This window comes from Lissotriton vulgaris, chromosome 7, assembly GCF_964263255.1.
Source record: "Lissotriton vulgaris chromosome 7, aLisVul1.2, whole genome shotgun sequence".
Taxonomy (NCBI): Eukaryota; Metazoa; Chordata; class Amphibia; order Caudata; family Salamandridae; genus Lissotriton; species Lissotriton vulgaris.
The window spans coordinates 1,616,995,178-1,617,019,752 of NC_141695.1; positions in this window are offsets into that span (position 1 = coordinate 1,616,995,178).

Consider the following 24,575-nt stretch of genomic DNA (forward strand, 5'->3'; position numbering starts at 1 on the left):
CACTAACAATCTCACTCTCACTGACACTCTCACTGACACTGACACTCTCACTGACACTCTCACTGACACTGACACTCTCACCGACACTCTCACTTACACTGACACTCTCACTGACATTCTCACTCATACTCACTGACACTCTCACTGACAAACACTGACACTACCACTGACACTCTCAATGAAACTGATACTGACACTCTCACTCACACTCACTCACACTCACTGACACTCTCACTCTCACTGACACTCTCACTGACACTCTCACTGACGCTGACACTCTCACTGACACTGGCACTCTCACTGACACTCTCACTAACACTGAGACTCTCACTGACACTCTCACTGACAATCTCACTCTCACTGACACTCTCACTGACACTCTCACTGAAACTCTCACTGATGCTGACACTCTCACTGACACTGACACTCTCACTGAAACTCACTGACACTCTCACCGACGCTCTCACTGACACTGACACTCTCACTGACACTCTCACTGACACTGACACTCTCACTGACACTAACTGACACTCTCACAGACACTCTCACTGACACTCTCACTGACACTCTCACTGATGCTGACACTCTCACTGACACTGACACTCTCACTGACACTCTCACTGACACTGACACTCTCACTGACAATCTCATTGACACTCTCACTCACACTCTCACTGACACTCTCACTCACACTGACACTCTCACTGGCACTCTCACTGACACTCTCACTGACACCTTAACTGACACTCAAGGACACTCACTGACACTCTCACTGATACTCACTGACACTCTCACTGACACTCTCGCTGACACTCTCACTGGCACTCTCACTGACACTCTCACTGGCACTTTCACTGACACACTCACTGACACACTCACTGACACTCTCACTGACACTGACACTCTCACTGACACTGACACTCTCACTGACACTGACACTCTTAATGAAACTCTCACTGACACTCTCACTGACACTCACTGACACTTTCACTGACACTCTCACTGACACTCAATGACACTCTCACCGACACTCTCACTGACACTCTCACTCACACTCACTGACACTCTCACTGAAACTCTCACTGACACTCACTGACACTCTCACTGATACTCTCACCAACACTCACTGACACTCTCACTGACACTCTCATCGACACTCTCACTGACACTTTCACTGACACTCTCACTGACACTCTCACTGACACTGACACTCTCACTGAATCTCTCACTGACACTGACACTCTCACCAACACTCTCACTGACACTCTCACTGACAATCAATGACACTCTCACTGACACTCACTAACACTCTTACTGACACTCACTGACACTCTCACTGACACTCTCACTGACACTCACACTGAAACTGACTCACTGACACTCTCACTGACACTGACACTCTCACTGACACTCTCACTGACACTCACTGACACTCTCACTGACACTCATGACACTCACTGACACTCTCACTGACACTCCCACTAACACTCTCACTGACACTCCCACTGACACTCTCACTCACACTCTCATTGACTCACTGACATCCACTGACACTCTCAGTGACACTTTCACTGACACACTGACTGACACTCACTTACACTGACACTCTCAATGACACTCACTGAAACACTCACTGACACACTCACTGATACTCACTGACACTGACACTCTCACTGACACTCACTGACTCTCTCACTGACACTCTCACTGACACTCTCACTGATACTCACCAACACTCACTGACACTCTCACTGACACTCTCATCAACACTCTCACTGACACTTTCACTGAAACTCTTACTGACACTGACACTCTCACTGACACACTCACTGACACACTCACTGACACACTTACTGACACCCTCTCTGACACTCTCACTGACACTCTCACTGACACTGATACTCTCACTCATACTCACTGACACTCTCACTGACACTGACACTCTCACTGACACTGAAACTGACACTCTCACTGACAATCTCACTAACACACACTGACACTCTCACTGACACTCTCACTGACACTCTCACTGACACTCACTCTCACTGACACTCTCACTGATACTCACTGACACTCTCACTGACACTCTCACTGATACTCACTGACACTCACTGACACTCTCACTGACACTCTCACTTATAATTTCAATGACACTCTCACTGACACTGACACTATCACTGACACACTCACTGACACACTCACTGACACACTTACTGACACCCTCACTGACGCTCTCACTGACACTCTCACTGACACTGATACTCTGACTCAAACTCACGGACACTCTCATTGACACTGACACTCTCACTGACACTGAAACTGACACTCTCACTGACACTTTCACTGACACTTTCACTGACACTCTCACTGACACTGACACACTCACTGACACACTCACTGACACTCTCACTGACACTGACTCTGACACTCTCACTCACACTCTCACTCACACTCACTGACACTCTCACTGACAATGAAACTCTCAGTGACACTCTCACTGACACTCTCACTGACACTCACAGTGAAACTGACACTCTCACTGACACACTGACACTATCACTGACACTCTCACTGACACTCTTCACTGATGCTGACACTCTCACTGACACTGACACTCTCACTGGCACTCTCTCTGACACTGACACTCTCACTGACACTCTCACTGACTCTCTCACTGACACTCACTCTGACACTCAATGACACTCTCACTGACCCTCTCACTGACACTGACACTCTCACTGACACTCTTACTGACACTCTCACTGACACTCTCACTGACACTCTTACTGACACTGACACTCTCACTCCCACTCTCACTCCCACTCTCACTCACACTCTCACTGACACTGACACTCTCACTGACACTCTCACTCTCACTGACACTCTCACTGACACTCACACTTACACTGACACTCTCACTTAAACTCTCACTGACACTCACTGACACTCTCACTGACACTTGAGGTCAGAGACACTTTGCTGCCGCCATTCCGGGTCGCCTGCCACATTGGAGATAGCGCCGACTTGAGGCTCATCATCGGACCGGACATCGGGATTGCGAGCACCAGGTTGCTTAGAGGTAGAGTCACCGGTCGCACCTGGGTCCTCTTCCCGCCCCGCCTCCCAGCACTTGATAGCGCCTCGCGGCCCCCGCTACGTGGGAGCCGCTCGAGGTCTGAGACACTTTGTTGCTGCCATTCCTGGTCGCCTGCCACATTTGAGATAACGCCAACTTGGGGCTCATCGTCGGACCGGACATTGGGACTGCGAGGACCAGGTTGCTTAGCGGCATAGTAACCGGCCGCACCTGGGTCCTCTTCCCGCCCCGCCTCCCAGCACCTGATCGACACTCTCACGGACACTCTCACTGACACTGACACTCTCAATGACACTCACTGACACTCTCACTGACACTCTCGCTGACACTGACACTCTCACTGACACTCTCACTGACACTCTCACTGACACTCATGGCCACTCTCACTGGCACTCTCACTGACACTCTCACTGACACTCAGTGACACTCTCACTGACACTGACACTCTCACTGACACTTTCTCTGACACACTCACTGACACTCTCACTGACACCGACACTCTCACTGACACTCACTGACACACTCACTGACACTCTCACTGATACTCTCACTGACACTCTCACTGACACTCTCACGGACACTCTCACTGACACTCTCACTGACACTGACACTCTCACTCACACTCACTGACACTCTCACTCACACTCACTGACACTCTCACTGAAACTCTCACTGACACTCACTGACACTCTCACTGATACTCTCACTGACACTCCCACTGAAGCTCTCACTGGCACTCTCACTGACACTTTCACTGACACTCTCACTGACACTCTCAATGACACTGACACTCTCACTGAATCTCTCACTGACACTGACACTCTCACCGACACTCTCACTGACAATCTCACTGACAATCAATGACACTATCACTGACACTCACTAACACTCTTACTGACACTCACTGACACTCTCACTGACACTCTCACTGACACTCACACTGAAACTGACTCACTGACACTCTCACTGACACTCACTGACTCTCTCACTGACACTCTCACTGACACTCTCACTGATACTCACCAACACTCACTGACACTCTCACTGACACTCTCATCGACACTCTCACTGACACTTTCACTGACACTCTCACTGACACTCTCACTGACACTGACACTCTCACTGAATCTCTCACTGACACTGACACTCTCACCAACACTCTCACTGACACTCTCACTGACAATCAATGACACTCTCACTGACACTCACTAACACTCTTACTGACACTCACTGACACTCTCACTGACACTCTCACTGACACTCACACTGAAACTGACTCACTGACACTCTCACTGACACTGACACTCTCACTGAAACTCTCACTGACACTCTCACTGACACTCACTGACACTCTCACTGACACTCATGACACTCACTGACACTCTCACTGACACTCCCACTAACACTCTCACTGACACTCCCACTGACACTCTCACTCACACTCTCACAGACTCACTGACACCCACTGACACTCTCACTGACACTTTCACTGACACACTGACTGACACTCACTTACACTGACACTCTCAATGACACTCACTGAAACACTCACTGATACTCACTGACACTGACACTCTCACTGACACTCACTGACTCTCTCACTGACACTCTCACTGACACTCTCACTGATACTCACCAACACTCACTGACACTCTCACTGACACTCTCATCGACACTCTCACTGACACTTTCACTGACACTCTTACTGACACTGACACTCTCACTGACACACTCACTGACACACTCACTGACACACTTACTGACACCCTCTCTGACACTCTCACTGACACTCTCACTGACACTGATACTCTCACTCATACTCACTGACACTCTCACTGACACTGACACTCTCACTGACACTGAAACTGACACTCTCACTGACAATCTCACTAACACACACTGACACTCTCACTGACACTGAAACTGACACTCTCACTGACACTCACTCTCACTGACACTCTCACTGACACTCTCACTGATACTCACTGACACTCTCACTGACACTCTCACTGATACTCACTGACACTCTCACTGACACTCACTGACACTCACTGACACTCTCACTGACACTCTCACTTATAATTTCAATGACACTCTCACTGACACTGACACTCTCACTGACACACTCACTGACACACTCACTGACACACTTACTGACACCCTCACTGACGCTCTCACTGACACTCTCACTGACACTGATACTCTCACTCAAACTCACGGACACTCTCATTGACACTGACACTCTCACTGACACTGAAACTGACACTCTCACTGACACTTTCACTGACACTTTCACTGACACTCTCACTGACACTGACACTCTCACTGACACACTCACTGACACACTCACTGACACTCTCACTGACACTGACTCTGACACTCTCACTCACACTCTCACTCACACTCACTGACACTCTCACTGACACTGAAACTCTCAGTGACACTCTCAGTGACACTCTCACTGACACTCACAGTGAAACTGACACTCTCACTGACACACTGACACTATCACTGACACTCTCACTGACACTCTTCACTGATGCTGACACTCTCACTGACACTGACACTCTCACTGGCACTCTCTCTGACACTGACACTCTCACTGACACTCTCACTGACTCTCTCACTGACACTCACTCTGACACTCAATGACACTCTCACTGACACTCTCACTGACACTGACACTCTCACTGACACTCTTACTGACACTCTCACTGACACTCTCACTGACACTCTTACTGACACTGACACTCTGTAATGTAATGTAATGTAAAAAGGATTTATAGAGCGCAACATACACCGGACGGTTTCTTGGCGCTGTTCACTAAATCAGGAAGAGACAGAAAAGGGAGGGCAAGGGAGCTTATGTGTAAGCACAGCGGAAGAGGTGAGTTTTTAGGAGAGACCTGAAGTGAAAGTAGGAGGAGGAAAGTCTAAGTTCCGGAGGGAGAGAGTTCCAGAGTCCACTCCCACTCTCACTCCCACTCTCACTGACACTGACACTCTCACTGACACTCTCACTCTCACTGACACTCCCACTCACTCCCACTCTCACTCACACTCTCACTGACACTGACACTCTCACTGACACTCTCACTCTCACTGACACTCTCACTGACACTCACACTTACACTGACACTCTCACTTAAACTCTCACTGACACTCACTGACACTCTCACTGACACTTGAGGTCAGAGACACTTTGCTGCCGCCATTCCGGGTCGCCTGCCACATTGGAGATAGCGCCGACTTGAGGCTCATCATCGGACCGGACATCGGGATTGCGAGCACCAGGTTGCTTAGAGGTAGAGTCACCGGCCGCACCTGGGTCCTCTTCCCGCCCCGCCTCCCAGCACTTGATAGCGCCTCGCGGCCCCCGCTACGTGGGAGCCGCTCGAGGTCTGAGACACTTTGTTGCTGCCATTCCTGGTCGCCTGCCACATTTGAGATAACGCCAACTTGGAGCTCATCATCGGACCGGACATTGGGACTGCGAGGACCAGGTTGCTTAGCGGCATAGTCACCGGCCGCACCTGGGTCCTCTTCCCGCCCCGCCTCCCAGCACCTGATCGACACTCTCACGGACACTCTCACTGACACTGACACTCTCAATGACACTCACTGACACTCTCACTGACACTCTCGCTGACACTGACACTCTCACTGACACTCTCACTGACACTCTCACTGACACTCATGGCCACTCTCACTGACACTCTCACTGACACTCTCACTGACACTCACTGACACTCTCACTGACACTGACACTCTCACTGACACTTTCTCTGACACACTCACTGACACTCTCACTGACACCGACACTCTCACTGACACTCACTGACACACTCACTGATACTCTCACTGATACTCTCACTGACACTCTCACGGACACTCTCACAGACACTCTCACTGACACTCTCACTGACACTGACACTCTCACTCACACTCACTGACACTCTCACTCACACTCACTGACACTCTCACTGAAACTCTCACTGACACTCACTGACACTCTCACTGATACTCTCACTGACACTCCCACTGAAGCTCTCACTGGCACTCTCACTGACACTTTCACTGACACTCTCACTGACACTCTCAATGACACTGACACTCTCACTGAATCTCTCACTGACACTGACACTCTCACCGACACTCTCACTGACACTCTCACTGACAATCAATGACACTATCACTGACACTCGCTAACACTCTTACTGACACTCACTGACACTCTCACTGACACTCTCACTGACACTCACACTGAAACTGACTCACTGACACTCTCACTGACACTCACTGACTCTCTCACTGACACTCTCACTGACACTCTCACTGATACTCACCAACACTCACTGACACTCTTACTGACACTCTCATCGACACTCTCACTGACACTTTCACTGACACTCTCACTGACACTGACACTCTCACTGACACACTCACTGACACACTCACTGACACACTTACTGACACCCTCTCTGACACTCTCACTGACACTCTCACTGACACTGATACTCTCACTCACACTCGCTGACACTCTCACTGACACTGACACTCTCACTGACACTGAAACTGACACTCTCACTGACACTCTCACTAGCACACACTGACACTCTCACTGACACTGAAACTGACACTCTCACTGACACTCACTCTCACTGACACTCTCACTGACACTCTCACTGATACTCACTGACACTCTCACTGACACTCACTGGCACTCTCACTGACACTCTCACTGATACTTTCAATGACACTCTCACTGACACTGACACTCTCACTGACACACTCACTGACACACTCACTGACACACTTACTGACACTCTCACTGACACTCTCACTGACACTCTCACTGACACTGATACTCTCACTCACACTCACAGACACTCTCACTGACACTCTCACTGACACTGAAACTGACACTCTCACTGACACTCTCACTGACACTTTCACTGACACTCTCACTGACACTGACACTCTCACTGACACACTCACTGACACACTCACTGACACTCTCACTGACACTGACTCTGACACTCTCACTCACACTCTCACTCACACTCACTGACACTCTCACTGACACTGAAACTCTCAGTGACACTCTCACTGACACTCACAGTGAAACTGACACTCTCACTGACACACTGACACTATCACTGATACTCTCACTGACACTCTTCACTGATGCTGACACTCTCACTGACACTGACACTCTCACTGGCACTCTCTCTGACACTGACACTCTCACTGACACTCTCACTGACTCTCTCACTGACACTCACTCTGACACTCAATGACACTCTCACTGACACTCTCACTACACTGACACTCTCACTGACACTCTTACTGACACTCTCACTGACACTCTCACTGACACTCTTACTGACACTGACACTCTCACTCCCACTCTCACTCCCACTCTCACTCACACTCTCACTGACACTGACACTCTCACTGACACTCTCACTCTCACTGACACTCTCACTGACACTCACACTTACACTGACACTCTCACTTAAACTCTCACTGACACTCACTGACACTCTCACTGACACTTGAGGTCAGAGACACTTTGCTGCCGCCATTCCGGGTCGCCTGCCACATTGGAGATAGCGCCGACTTGAGGCTCATCATCGGACCGGACATCGGGATTGCGAGCACCAGGTTGCTTAAAGGTAGAGTCACCGGCCGCACCTGGGTCCTCTTCCCGCCCCGCCTCCCAGCACTTGATAGCGCCTCGCGGCCCCCGCTACGTGGGAGCCGCTCGAGGTCAGAGACACTTTGTTGCTGCCATTCCTGGTCGCCTGCCACATTTGAGATAACGCCAACTTGGAGCTCATCATCGGACCGGACATTGGGACTGCGAGGACCAGGTTGCTTAGCGGCATAGTCACCGGCCGCACCTGGGTCCTCTTCCCGCCCCGCCTCCCAGCACCTGATCGACACTCTCACGGACACTCTCACTGACACTGACACTCTCAATGACACTCACTGACACTCTCACTGACACTCTCGCTGACACTGACACTCTCACTGACACTCTCACTGACACTCTCACTGACACTCTCACTGACACTCATGGCCACTCTCACTGACACTCTCACTGACACTCTCACTGACACTCACTGACACTCTCACTGACACTGACACTCTCACTGACACTTTCTCTGACACACTCACTGACACTCTCACTGACACTCACTGACACACTCACTGACACTCTCACTGATACTCTCACTGACACTCTCACGGACACTCTCACGGACACTCTCACTGACACTCTCACTGACACTGACACTCTCACTCACACTCACTGACACTCTCACTCACACTCACTGACACTCTCACTGAAACTCTCACTGACACTCACTGACACTCTCACTGATACTCTCACTGACACTCCCACTGAAGCTCTCACTGGCACTCTCACTGACACTTTCACTGACACTCTCACTGACACTCTCAATGACACTGACACTCTCACTGAATCTCTCACTGACACTGACACTCTCACCGACACTCTCACTGACACTCTCACTGACAATCAATGACACTATCACTGACACTCACTAACACTCTTACTGACACTCACTGACACTCTCACTGACACTCTCACTGACACTCACACTGAAACTGACTCACTGACACTCTCACTGACACTCACTGACTCTCTCACTGACACTCTCACTGACACTCTCACTGATACTCACCAACACTCACTGACACTCTCACTGACACTCTCATCGACACTCTCACTGACACTTTCACTGACACTCTCACTGACACTGACACTCTCACTGACACACTCACTGACACACTCACTGACACACTTACTGACACCCTCTCTGACACTCTCACTGACACTCTCACTGACACTGATACTCTCACTCACACTCGCTGACACTCTCACTGACACTGACACTCTCACTGACACTGAAACTGACACTCTCACTGACACTCTCACTAACACACACTGACACTCTCACTGACACTGAAACTGACACTCTCACTGACACTCACTCTCACTGACACTCTCACTGACACTCTCACTGATACTCACTGACACTCTCATTGACACTCACTGGCACTCTCACTGACACTCTCACTGATACTTTCAATGACACTCTCACTGACACTGACACTCTCACTGACACACTCACTGACACACTCACTGACACACTTACTGACACTCTCACTGACACTCTCACTGACACTCTCACTGACACTGATATTCTCACTCACACTCACAGACACTCTCACTGACACTGACACTCTCACTGACACTGAAACTGACACTCTCACTGACACTCTCACTGACACTTTCACTGACACTCTCACTGACACTGACACTCTCACTGACACACTCACTGACACACTCACTGACACTCTCACTGACACTGACTCTGACACTCTCACTCACACTCTCACTCACACTCACTGACACTCTCACTGACACTGAAACTCTCAGTGACACTCTCACTGACACTCTCACTGACACTCACAGTGAAACTGACACTCTCACTGACACACTGACACTATCACTGACACTCTCACTGACACTCTTCACTGATGCTGACACTCTCACTGACACTGACACTCTCACTGGCACTCTCTCTGACACTGACACTCTCACTGACACTCTCACTGACTCTCTCACTGACACTCACTCTGACCCTCAATGGCACTCTCACTGACACTCTCACTGACACTGACAATCTCACTGACACTCTTACTGACACTCTCACTGACACTCTTACTGACACTGACACTCTCACTCCCACTCTCACTCCCACTCTCACTCACACTGAAACTCTCAGTGACACTCTCACTGACACTCTCACTGACACTCACAGTGAAACTGACACTCTCACTGACACACTGACACTATCACTGACACTCTCACTGACACTCTTCACTGATGCTGACACTCTCACTGACACTCTCACTCTCACTGACACTCTCACTGACACTCACACTTACACTGACACTCTCACTGAAACTCTCACTGACACTCACTGACACTCTCACTGACACTTGAGGTCAGAGACACTTTGTTGCCGCCATTTCGGGTCGCCTGCCACATTGGAGATAGCGCCGACTTGGGGCTCATCATCGGACCGGACATCGGGATTGCGAGCACCAGGTTGCTTAGAGGTAGAGTCACCAGCCGCACCTGGGTCCTCTTCCCGCCCCGCCTCCCAGCACTTGATAGCGCCTCGCGGCCCCCGCTGCATGGGAGCCGCTCGAGGTCAGAGACACTTTGTTGCTGCCATTCCTGGTCGCCTGCCACATTTGAGATAACGCCAACTTGGGGCTCATCATCGGACCGGACATCGGGACTGCGAGGACCAGGTTGCTTAGCGGCATAGTCACCGGCCGCACCTGGGTCCTCTTCCCGCCCCGCCTCCCAGCACCTGATAGCGCCTCGCGGCCCCCGCTACGTGGGAGCCGCTCGAGGTCAGAGTCACTTTGTTGCCGCCATTCCGGGTCACCTGCCACATTGGAGATAACGCCGACTTGGAGCTCATCATCGGACCGGACATCGGGACTGCGAGGACCAGGTTGCTTAGCGGCAGAATCACCAGCCGCACCTGGGTCCTCTTCCCGCCCCACCTCGCAGCCCTTGATAGCGCCTCGCGGCCCCCGCTATGCGGGAGCTGCTCGAGGTCAGAGACACTTTGTTGCCCCCATTCCGGGTCGCCTGCCAAATTGGAGATAACGCCAACTTGGGGCTCATCATTGGACCGGACATCGGGACTGCGAGGACCAGGTTGCTTAGCGGCAGAGTCACCGGCCGCACCTGGGTCCTCTTCCCGCCCCGCCTCCCAGCACTTGATAGCGCCTCGCTGCCCCTGCTACGCGGGAGCCGCTCGAGGTCAGAGACACTTTGTTGCCGCCATTCCGGGTCGCCTGCCACATTGGAGATAACGCCAACTTGGGGCTCATCATCGGACCGGACATCGGGACTGCAAGGACCAGGTTGCTAAGCGGCAGAGTCACCGGCCGCACCTGGGTCCTCTTCCCGCCTCGCCTCCCTATTTAGTCACGCTCAAACACGCGCGCGCGGGCGTATGCCGGACGAAGCCTGGGCCAAGGGCGGGCCCGTTTAAGCCCGTTCAAGACCGATCAACCGGACCGGGCCCCCCCCTCTTTCCCCTGCTATAGTGTGAACTGTATGTGTGTCCTTGTATTAATATATTATATTTTAGAGTAGATCTGTTTGTGGATACATATACTGTTCGCATTTTAATATGACTACACAAGGAAGTAGGAGTAAAACTGTGGCGGGGCTCAGTTAACAGGCACTCTAGACAACTTTATAACAAGGGCTAATTCAGTCATAGATCAAGGAATTAGCCTAATGGAACGTAGAGTGTCCTAAGATTTAGCGCTTGCAAAAAGATCATCTATGGGGCACTTTGCGTCGGCTCGAACTCCTGAGCCTGTCAAAGGAACAGGTTTGATAGATGTACACGTGGATGTGCATAATCTATCAATGGGGGTAGATCAGTCAAACTCCCGACCTCTACTAGACCCATTGTCAATTTTGGCTTTAGAGAAAACCCCTGATCTAAATTTGAACTGCACGCTGGGGGAAATAAATATCAGGCAGTCGAGGGAGAGGAGGGAGGGCACAATACCTAAAAAGAAAAGTGCCAATAGGACCATCTCAGGGGACAAAAAACTTACAATTGCTAAAACCAGGGGTACCTGTGATACATCTAACAAGACAGGGGGAAGAGGCCTGAACAATCGCCACAGAATCGTTGCGAACGATTGCTAAAAGATGATGTACATGTGGTTTTGGACACTAGTAGTATTGAGGTAGCAGTTAGCATAGATGGGGAAAGCAAGGACGAACCTGAAGGTCAACTTCTAGCAAGAATGGGGAAGTTACTTAAATCTTTTCTAGCACCACTAGAAACCAGATTAATGCATATTGAAAAGCAGCTTGCTGAACTTGACAAATTCACTAGGAATTTACCAAGCAACGGGGCAAAAAAGGTAGCATGCAATAAACCTCCAAATACTGGACAAACAGGCTTACCAACTAAAAAGGCCCCGATATTAGTGCAAAAAGTAAACTCTAACCCTACAATTGTATCGGAGAAGACATCTGTCGATAGACCCCCAGGCCCATCTCAGCAACTTAGGCAAGAGGAGATTTTACCCAAGGCACCTGTCCCGCACCCTAAAGGGAATTGGACAAGGGCTGGTACAGAGGGTAGATTTGCTGTTAATTTGCCCCCAGAGGCGAGCCCTTATGTAGTCGTCTTGACTGGGGTCCCGGAACTGGAAGAATCCATTGAGGAACCAAGTTGGTCATTAAAGAATAAAGTTTCTTACTGGTTCAATCCTAACCAAACCTTACCACCTCACATGTTAAGTAAGATTTTAATGGTACGTAGGGTGCCATGGGTAGGGCACGATATGAAGACAACTTAAGGGGACTGTGTGTTGGTTAACTTTGAGGATCCACTTATGGTCGAATATATCTGCTCATGGAGAACACAAAATAGTAGTAGAGGTATAGAAACTAGACGGCTTTCATATTTTTATCCACAAAGGAACCATTTCGGCCTCGACCGTGGAGGGAATTAGGGCAGAGTAGGACATCAAGATTGGGGAGGAAATCCCAACAGGGATCAAGTGTACATGGATAATTGGAGGGGAATCCCTACTGCTAATAGGTTTAGTTGTCTAGAGATGGTAGACTGACTGGCAACGACTACAGGGACCCTGAATGAGTATAGGGAGGGTCAAGACAAGTTTAATACGATTGACAATCTGATTGTCCATCATAACAAAAATATACTATCTGAGAAAAGGGGTAATGATGGTGCAGACAATTCTATCACGGACTGCCCATTAAATAAGGGGATAGACGAAAATAACACTACCAAGATCATAACTGCCCACGTAGGTGCAGACAGTAAGGCCTATCAGCCTATGGCCATAAGCGATGTGATGGAGGATTCTGGAGAGTGTCTAGAGCCCGTATTACAGGATAATGGTACACCTGATTATATTTCAATAGATCCATTGTGCGTAAGGGCTGAACCAAGGGGAAATCTTGCCCTTTTATCCTGGAACGTAGCAGGTCTGTCAAACAAAATTAAGGACCCTACATTCCTGGCATTCATAGATAATTTTAATGTGATTTGTTTACAGGAGTGTTGGGATCAGTGTGAGACACATATAAATGGTTATCGCACCTTTTTTTTCCGCAGCCAAGCAGACTAGTAGGGGCAGGAGTTCAGGCGGACTTTGTACCTTCATATCAAATATGGTCAATATATAACGGTTAAAAAGTTAAACACAGGGGGGAACTATTATCAGTTACTTTTGCTCAAGGTGGGAGGAAATCAGCAAGTTCTCCTGATCAATTTTTATAACAATATTCCAAAGGCTGAATTAATTAAGGCTGTGGAGGATTTAAATAATATCCTTCACAACCAACCGGAATCTGGGCAAACAGAGAGGTGTGTTATATTGACGGGTGACTACAATTGTCACCTGTGCCCCCGCTGTGACTCTGGCACGTGTAGGCTGGTTAACCTTAAGGAAGATCCCTCTACTCACTTTGAGCATACCATGATTGGGAACTTACTTAATAATTTACTGCACGAGTGGGATTTAGGATTCGCAAACGAGTTTTGTAACCCACAGGTTGCCTTTCACCCTACCTTTATTTGGTCGGGGCTTCAGATCAGTGATCGATTTTACACTAGTTACCACAAGTTATCATGCAGTGTTCTGCGTTTTAATACTGAGGACATTGCAAAGAGCGACCATTTTCCGATTAGCTCAACTTTTAATTTTGGCCAGAGTTGTACCCGGAACATCGATGTGGCTGAAAACTTATATCGCCATGGGATCACCCTGGCCAGAGTTAATGGTTATTCAATAAAATGTAACAGGGCAGACCCCGCTAATTTCCTGCATACCTTAATAACAGATCACCTAAATGATTTTATGACCTGTCTTTCTGAGAATCCTAACCCATCCTTGGTCATAATAGCTTTCCAAAAGATCACAGGACAAATCTGTAGTAAACTAACCGACACGATAAGGGAAGGCGATAGAAATAAAGCCGAAGGCTGGTTTGACGCCGAATGCAGTAAAGCGCACTCCTCTTTAAAGTCAATTCTCAAAAAAACACCCAAAAATCTCCAAGCAATAAGGTCTGCTAGAGTACTTTATAAAGCTGCAATAAAAAATAGGAAAATGGAATTGAAAGAGGCTGCGTGGGAAGCCCTCCATAAGGCGTGTTCTCTGAGAGACAACACTGCCTTTTGGAGGGCCGTGAATGCCCCTTTTTTTGTAGAAAGGAAATCGGACTCGATAGAGATTGCCATAGAGGAAACTGCATGGGTAAATTACTTTACTGACCTATATAAGAAGGATGACTCAGTCAGTCGTCTAGGTCATTTGATAAACGCGGAGTCTAACACTCTAGAACTGTTTCCCTTGGACATTGTTTTTTTCATACCCGAAGTGGAACTAGCAATCTCAGAAAGTTCAACTAGCAAAGCTCCAGGACCTGACGGAGTCCCGATAGATGTTTATAAGGCTAACACCTCCTTATGGGCTCCCCTCCTGACCAATGTGCTAAATAGTTGCAATAACAACGGATTTCCATCAACCTGGCAGGAAGCGATTGTAGTGCCAATATTTAAAAAGGGATATCGAAACAACCCCAAATGTTATAGGCCTATATCGCTACTAGACTTCCTGATGAAAGTTGCGGGTAGAATTATATTAAATAGACTACAGACATGGCTAAGGAAGCAGGTATTCTCTCTAAATTCCAGTATGGCTTCAAGGCCGGTCTAGGTACTGTTGAACAAGGACTGAATTTGGCCATGATAACGGGAAAGTATGTGGTGGCCAAAAAGGGCAACCTATTCATGACCTTTGTTGACCTGAGCTCAGCATTTGACTGCTTGAGCCACGAAGTTATGTGGGATACCCTAGCAGACCTTGGCATTGACCTTAATATTCTTAATTTTGTTAAAGAATTGTACAGAGGGGCAGGGGCAAAGGTTCGATTTGGGAAAAAGGGGGAATGTACAACTACATTTCCAATAATGAAAGGTGTTTGTCAGGGCTGCATCCTGGCACCCTTTCTATTTAATTTATATACCAACAGTGTTGCAGCTTTAGAAACTGAACAAGACCTGGATTATCCCCAAATAGAAGGGGTTGCAGTGCCCATACTGTTGTACGCAGATGATGCGGTTATAATGACGAGAACCCAAGTAGGCCTTCAGAAGGTGTTAACTTGATTCTCAGAATACATGGGATCTAGGGGCCTAAAGATCAATATTGGGAAAACATTCACCATGTGCTGCTCATCTAAAATAAATGTATCCTGTAACACCTTTTTAGAACAGTCATAGATAGGATTAACTAGCACTTTTTCATACTTAGGGATCGTTTTTAATTAAAAAGGCACATGGACTAAAGCAGTAACCACAAGAAAGCTAGCATTCTCCCGCGCTATTGGCGCAGTTAAACAGTTCGCTAAAAAGCTGGGGGGCAGACCGATACGTATCTTGCTTGATATTTATAAGGCTAAATGCGTGTCGACTGCCATATACGGGGCTGGCATCTGGGGGGTCGCAGATTGCCAGGAAATCCAAACAAGTGAAAATGCATTCCTGCGATACTTGTTAGTTGTCCCAAAATCTACTTCTACCCATGTTTGTCATAAGGAGCTTGCCTTGGCCTACATTTCAGATTTAGTCAAGGTAAGCCCGGTACTGTTATGGCACAAGGTGTGGACTTCTGCTGCAACTGAGTTTAACAGGGCCACCATTCAGGACTGTGTTAAACATCAGGGGGCAAAATACATCTACTGGCTTTCTTAAGTAAAGGCTTTTTTAATAGATATAGGCCACCCTGAGTTCTACAACTCTCCATCTTCAATGCCCTCCATTACTAGAAAAGCACTCAAGGATCTTTGCCTTGCGCTCTTGGAAGATCAACGTTGGCAACCAGAGAGGAAGAAGGTATCAGTCATTGAGCACCATCTTCTATTACAGGGTCCTGGTATCCAGATTTATCTGTCCTCTAACCAGTCCAGTTATAGTAGGATGTTATTAGCACAATTGAGAACAGGTACTTTTTTTATGCTGATTATCTTTCCAGGTATACACGACTGGTCGAAAAACGTAATACTATGTCCATGTGACGATTCCTCTTTGCAATCAATAATAAATTGTATTTTATTTTGTAAATTTTATTCTTGGGACAGGAAGAGATACTTGTTACCCTTGTTAAAGGTCTGGGGCCTGAGACAGTGTAGACCCGCTTTTTTCAAGATCCAATTATTGCAAGATGAAATGTCTATAACTGCGGTCTCATTGTTTCTAAAAAGCATTATTAGATGTGGATCTACCATGCTGTAAGCCCCTACTTCAAATGAACTGTGTTGGGGATAGTATTATTCTATCATTTTATTATTGGATTTTATTGCATCTATGCATTTTAATGTGCTTTTATGATTTCTTATTGAATTCGAATAAAGCTATCCTTCACTGAGACTCTCAATGACACTACCACTGACACTCTCACTGACACTTTCACTGACATTCTCACTGACACTCACTGACACTGACACACTCACTGACACTCTCACTGACAGTCTCACTGACACTCTCACTCACACTCTCACTCACACTCACTGACACTCTCACTCACACTCTCACTGACACTCTCACTGACACTCACACTGACACTCTCACTCACACTCTCAATGACACTCTCACTGACACTGACACTCTCACTGACACTGACACTCTCACTGACACTCTCACTGACACTCTCACTGACACTCTCACTGACACTCTCACTGACACTGAAACTCTCACTGAAACTCTCACTGACACTCTCAATGACACTCAAGGACACTCACTGGCACTCTCACTGACACTGACACTTTCACTGACACACTCACTGACACTCTCATTGACACTGGCACTCTCACTGACACAGTCACTGACACACTCACTGACACTCTCATTGACTTGACACTCTCACTGACACTCTCACTGATGCTGACACTCTCACCGATGCTGACACTCTCACTGACAATCTCACTGACAATCTCACTGACACTCTCACTGACACTGACAGTCTCACTGACACTCTCACTGACACTCACAGTGAAACTGACACTCTCACTGACATTCTCACTGACACTCACAGTGAAACTGACACTCTCACTGACACTCTCACTGACACTCTCACTGACACTGACACTCACTGACACTCCCACTGACACTGACACTCTCACTGACACTCTCACTGACACTCACTTACACTCTCACCAATGCTCTCACTGACACTGACACTCTCACTGATGCTGACACTCTCACTGACACTGACACTCTCACTGACAATCTCATCGACACTCTCACCCACACTCTCACTGACACTCACTGACACTCTCACTGACACTCTCACTGACACTGACACTCTCCCTGACACTTTCACTGACACACTCACTGACACACGCACTGACACTCTCACTGACACTGACACTCTCACTGACACTCACACTGACACTCTCACTCACACTCTCAATGACACTCTCACTGACACTGACACTCTCACTGACACTGACACTCTCACTGACACTCTCACTGACACTGACACTCTCACTGACACGGACACTCTCACTGACACTCTCACTGACACTCACTGACACTCTTACTGACACTCACTGACACTCTCACTAACACTCTCACTGACACTCACACTGAAACTGTCACTCTCACTGACACTCTTACTGAAACTCTCACTGACACTCACTGACACTCTCACTGAAACTCTCACTGACACTGACATTCTCACTGACACTGACACTCTCACTGACACTCTCACTGACAGTCTCACTGACACTGACACTCTCACTCACACTCTCACTCACACTCACTGATACTCTCACTGACACTCTCACTGACATTCTCACTGACACACTGGAACTGACACTCTCGCTGACACTCACACTGACACTCTCACCTGCACTCTCACTGACACTGACGCTGACACTCTCACTGACACTGACACTCTCACTGACACTCTCACTGACACTCACTTACACTCTCACCAATGCTCTCACTGACACTGACACTCTCACTGATGCTGACACTCTCACTGACACTGACACTCTCACTGACAATCTCATCGACACTCTCGGCCACACTCTCACTGACACTCACTGACACTCTCACTGACCCTCTCACTGACACTGACACTCTCCCTGACACTTTCACTGACACACTCACTGACACACGCACTGACACTCTCACTGACACTGACACTCTCACTGACACTGACACTCTCACTGACACTGACACTCTCACTGACACGGACACTCTCACTGACACTCTCACTGACACTCACTGACACTCTTACTGACACTCACTGACACTCTCACTAACACTCTCACTGACACTCACACTGAAACTGTCACTCTCACTGACATTCTCACTGACACTCTCACTGAAACTCTCACTGACACTGACATTCTCACTGACACTGACACTCTCACTGACACTCTCACTGACAGTCTCACTGACACTGACACTCTCACTCACACTCTCACTCACACTCACTGATACTCTCACTGACACTCTCACTGACATTCTCACTGACACTCTCACTGACACACTGGAACTGACACTCTCGCTGACACTCACACTGACACTCTCACCTGCACTCTCACTGACACTGACGCTGACACTCTCACTGACACTGACACTCTCACTGACACTCTCACTCTCACTGACACTTACACTCTCATTGACACTCACTGACACCATCACTGACACTCTCACTGACACTCTCACTGACACTCTCACTGACACTCTCACTGACACACTGAAACTGACACTCTCGCTGACACTCACACTGACACTCTCACCTGCACTCTCACTGACACTGACACTGACGCTGACACTCTCACTGACACTGACACTCTCACTGACACTCTCACTGACACTCTCACTGACACTTACACTCTCATTGACACTCACTGACACCATCACTGACACTCTCACTGACACTCTCACTGACACACTCACTGACACTCTCACTGAAACTCTCACTGACACTCTCACTGACACTCAAGGACACTCACTGGCACTCTCACTGACACTGACACTCTCACTGACACTTTCAATGACACACTCACTGACACTCTCATTGACACTGACACTCTCACTGACACTCACTGACACACTCACTGACACACTCACTGACACTCTCACTGACACTCTCACTGACACTCTCACTGACACTAAATGACACTCTCACTGACTCTCGCACTGACAATCACTGACACTACCACTGACACTTTCACTGACACTCTCACTGATACTCACTGACACTCTCACTGACACTCTCACTGCCACTGACACTCTCATCGACACTCTCACTTACACTGACACTCTCACTGACACTCTCACTGACACTCACTGACACTCTCACTGACAATCACTGACACTCTCACTGACACTCACTGACACTAACACTCTCACTGACACTCTCACTGACACTCACCGACATTCTCACTCTCACTGACACTTACACTCTCATTGACACTCACTGACAGCATCACTGACACTCTCACTGACACTCTCACTGACACACTCACTGACACTCTCACTGAAACTCTCACTGACACTCTCACTGACACTCTCACTGACACTCAAGGACACTCACTGGCCCTCTCACTGACACTGACACTCTCACTGACACTTTCAATGACACACTCACTGACACTCTCATTGACACTGACACTCTCACTGACACTCACTGACACACTCACTGACACACTCACTGACACTCTCACTGACACTGACACTCTCACTGACACTCTCACTGACACTAAATGACACTCTCACTGACTCTCGCACTGACAATCGCACTGGCAATCACTGACACTACCACTGACACTTTCACTGACACTCTCACTGATACTCACTGACACTCTCACTGACACTCTCACCGACACTCTCACTTAAATTGACACTGACACTCTCACTGACACTCTCACTCACACTCACTGACACTCTCACTGACAATCACTGACACTCTCACTGACACTACCACTGACACTCTCACTGACACTTCCACTGACACTCTCACTGACACTGACACTCTCACTGACACACTAACACACTCACTGACACTCTCACTGACACTCTCACTGACACTCTCACTGACACTCTCACTGTTACTCAAGGACACTCACTGGCACTCTCACTGACACTGACACTCTCACTGACACTTTCACTGACACACTCACTGACACTCTCATTGACACTGACACTCTCACTGACACTTTCACTGACACTCACACTCTCACTGACACACTCACTGGCACACTCACTGACACACTCACTGACACTGACACTGACACTCTCACTGACACTCACTGACACTCACACTGACACCCTCACTGACAATCGCACTGACAATCACTGACACTACCACTGACACTTTCACTGACACTCTCACTGATACTCACTGACACTCTCACTGACACTCTCACTGACACTGACACTCTCTCTGACACTCTCACTGACACTGACACTCTCACCGACACTCTCACTTACACTGACACTCTCACTCACACTCACTGACACTCTCACTGACAGTCACTGACACTCTCACTGACACTACCACTGACACTCTCACTGACACTTCCACTGACACTCTCACTGACACTAACACACTCACTGACACTCTCACTGACACTCTCACTCCCACTCTCACTGACACACTGAAACTGTCCACTGACATTCTCACTGACACTAACACACTCACTGACACTCTCACTCACACTCTCACTCACACTCTCACTGACACACTGAAACTGACACTCTCACTGACACTGACACTCTCACTGACACTCTCACTGACAATCTCATCGACACTATCACTGACACTCTCACTGACACTCTCACTGACACACACTGAAAATGACACTCACACTGAAAATGACACTCTCACTGACACTTTCACTGACGCTGACACTCACTGGCACTGACACTCTCACTGACACTCAAGGACACACTGGCACTCTCACTGACACACTCACTGACACTCTCATTGACACAGACACTCTCATTGACACACTCACTGACACACTCACTGACACTCTCACTGACACTAAATAACACTCTCACTGACACTCTCACTGTCACTGACACTCTCACTCACACTGACACTCACTGACACACTCACTGGCACACTCAATGACACTGACACTGACACTCTCACTCACACTCTCACTGACACTCACTGACACTAACACTCTCACTGACACTCTCACTGACACTCACCGACACTCTCACTTACACTGACACTCTCACTCACACTCACTGACACTCTCACTGATACTGACCCACTCACTGACAATCACTGGCACTCTCACTGACACACTCACTGACACTGACACTCACACTGACACTCTCACTCATACTCTCACTGACTGCCACTCTCACTGACACTGACACTCTCACTGACACACTCACTGACACTCACTGCCACTCTCACTGACACTCTCACTGACACTGACTCTGACACTCTCACTGACACTTTCACTGACACTCACACTCTCACTGACACACTCACTGGCACACTCACTGACACTGACACTCACACTGACACTCTCACTGACACTGACACTCTCACTGACACTCTCACTGACACACTCATTGACACTCACTGACACTGACATACACTGACACTCAAACTCTGACACACACTGACACTCACACTGACACTCTCACTGACACACTCACTGCCACACTCACTGCCACTCTCACTGACACTGACTCTGACACTCTCACTGACACTTTCACTGGCACTGACGCTCTCACTGACAGTCACTGGCACACTCACTGACACACTCACTGACACTGACACTCTCACTCACACTCACTGACACTCTCACTGACACACTGACACTCACACTGACACTCTCACTGACACTGACACTCTCACTGACACACTCACTGACACTGACACTGACACTCTCACTGACACTCTCACTGACACTGACACACTCACTAGCACACTCACTGACACTCTCACTGACACTCACTGACACTGACACACACTGACACTCACACTCACTCACACTGACTGCCACTCTCACTGACACTGACACTGACACTCTCACTCACTGACTTTCTCACTGACACTTTCACTGACACACTCACTGACACTGACACTCTCACTGACACTGACACTCTCACTGACACCGACACTCTCATCGACACTCTCACTGACACTGACACTTCCACTGACACCGACACTCTCACTGACACTGACAATCTCATTGACACTCCCGCTGACACTCTCACTGACACACTCACTGACACCGACACTCTCATCGACACTCTCACTGACAATCTCACTGACACAGTGAAATTGACACTCTCACTGACACTCTCACTGACACTCACTGACACTCACTGACATTGTGTGTGGGTTTGTGTGTGGGGGTAGGGGTGTGTGTGTGTGTGGGGGGGGGTTGTGTGTGTGGGGTTGTGTGTGGAAGGGTTGTGTGGGGGTTATTGTGTGTGGGGGGTTGTGTGCATGTGGAGTAGTGTGTGTGTGGGGTTGTGTGTGTGTGGTGATGTGTATGTGTGTTTTTGTGTATGTGGGGTGTTGTCTGTGTGGGGGGGTTGTGTGTGAGGGGTTGTTTGTTTGTGGGGTTGCATTTGTGTGGGATTGTGTTAGGGGTTGTGTGTTAATGGATGTTTGTGTGGGTTGTGTGTATGTGTTGTGTGTGGGATTGTTTGTGGCATTGTGGGGGGGTGGACTTGTATGTATGTGTGGGGGTGGTGTTGGTGTGGGGATTGTGTGTGTGACTGTACTTAAAGCATCTCAAAATAAAGGAACACAAACATCGAGTTTGTGGGAAGAAAGTGTATGTGGTTGTGTGTTGTGTGTGTGTGTTTTTTTTGTGGTTGTGTGTGGGTTTTTGTGTGTGTGCGGGGTTGTGTGTAGAGGGGGTTGTGTGTGTGGGGGGTACTGTGTGTGGGGTAGTGTGTGTGTGTGGGGTGGGTGGGGGGTGGGTTGGGTGTGTGCGGGATTGTGTGTGTGTGGGGTTGTGTGTTTGTGGGGGGTTGTGTGTGTGTGGGGTTGTGTGTGGGGGGGGTAGTGTGTGTGGGGGGGGGTTGCATGTGTGCAGGTTTGTGTGTGTTAGGGGGTCTTGTGTGTGTGGGGTTGTCTCTGTGTGGGGCTGTGTGTGTGTGGGGGGGTTGTGTGTGTGTGGGGTGGTTGGGTGTGTGTGTGGGGGGGTTTGTGTGTGTGTTGGTTGCCTGTGTGTGGGTTTGTGTGTGGGGGGATTGTGTGTGTGGGGTTGTGTGTGGGAGGTTGTGTGTGTGGGGTTGTGTGTGGGAGGTTGTGTGTGTGGGGGGTTGTGTGTGTTAGGGGTTGTGTGTGTGGG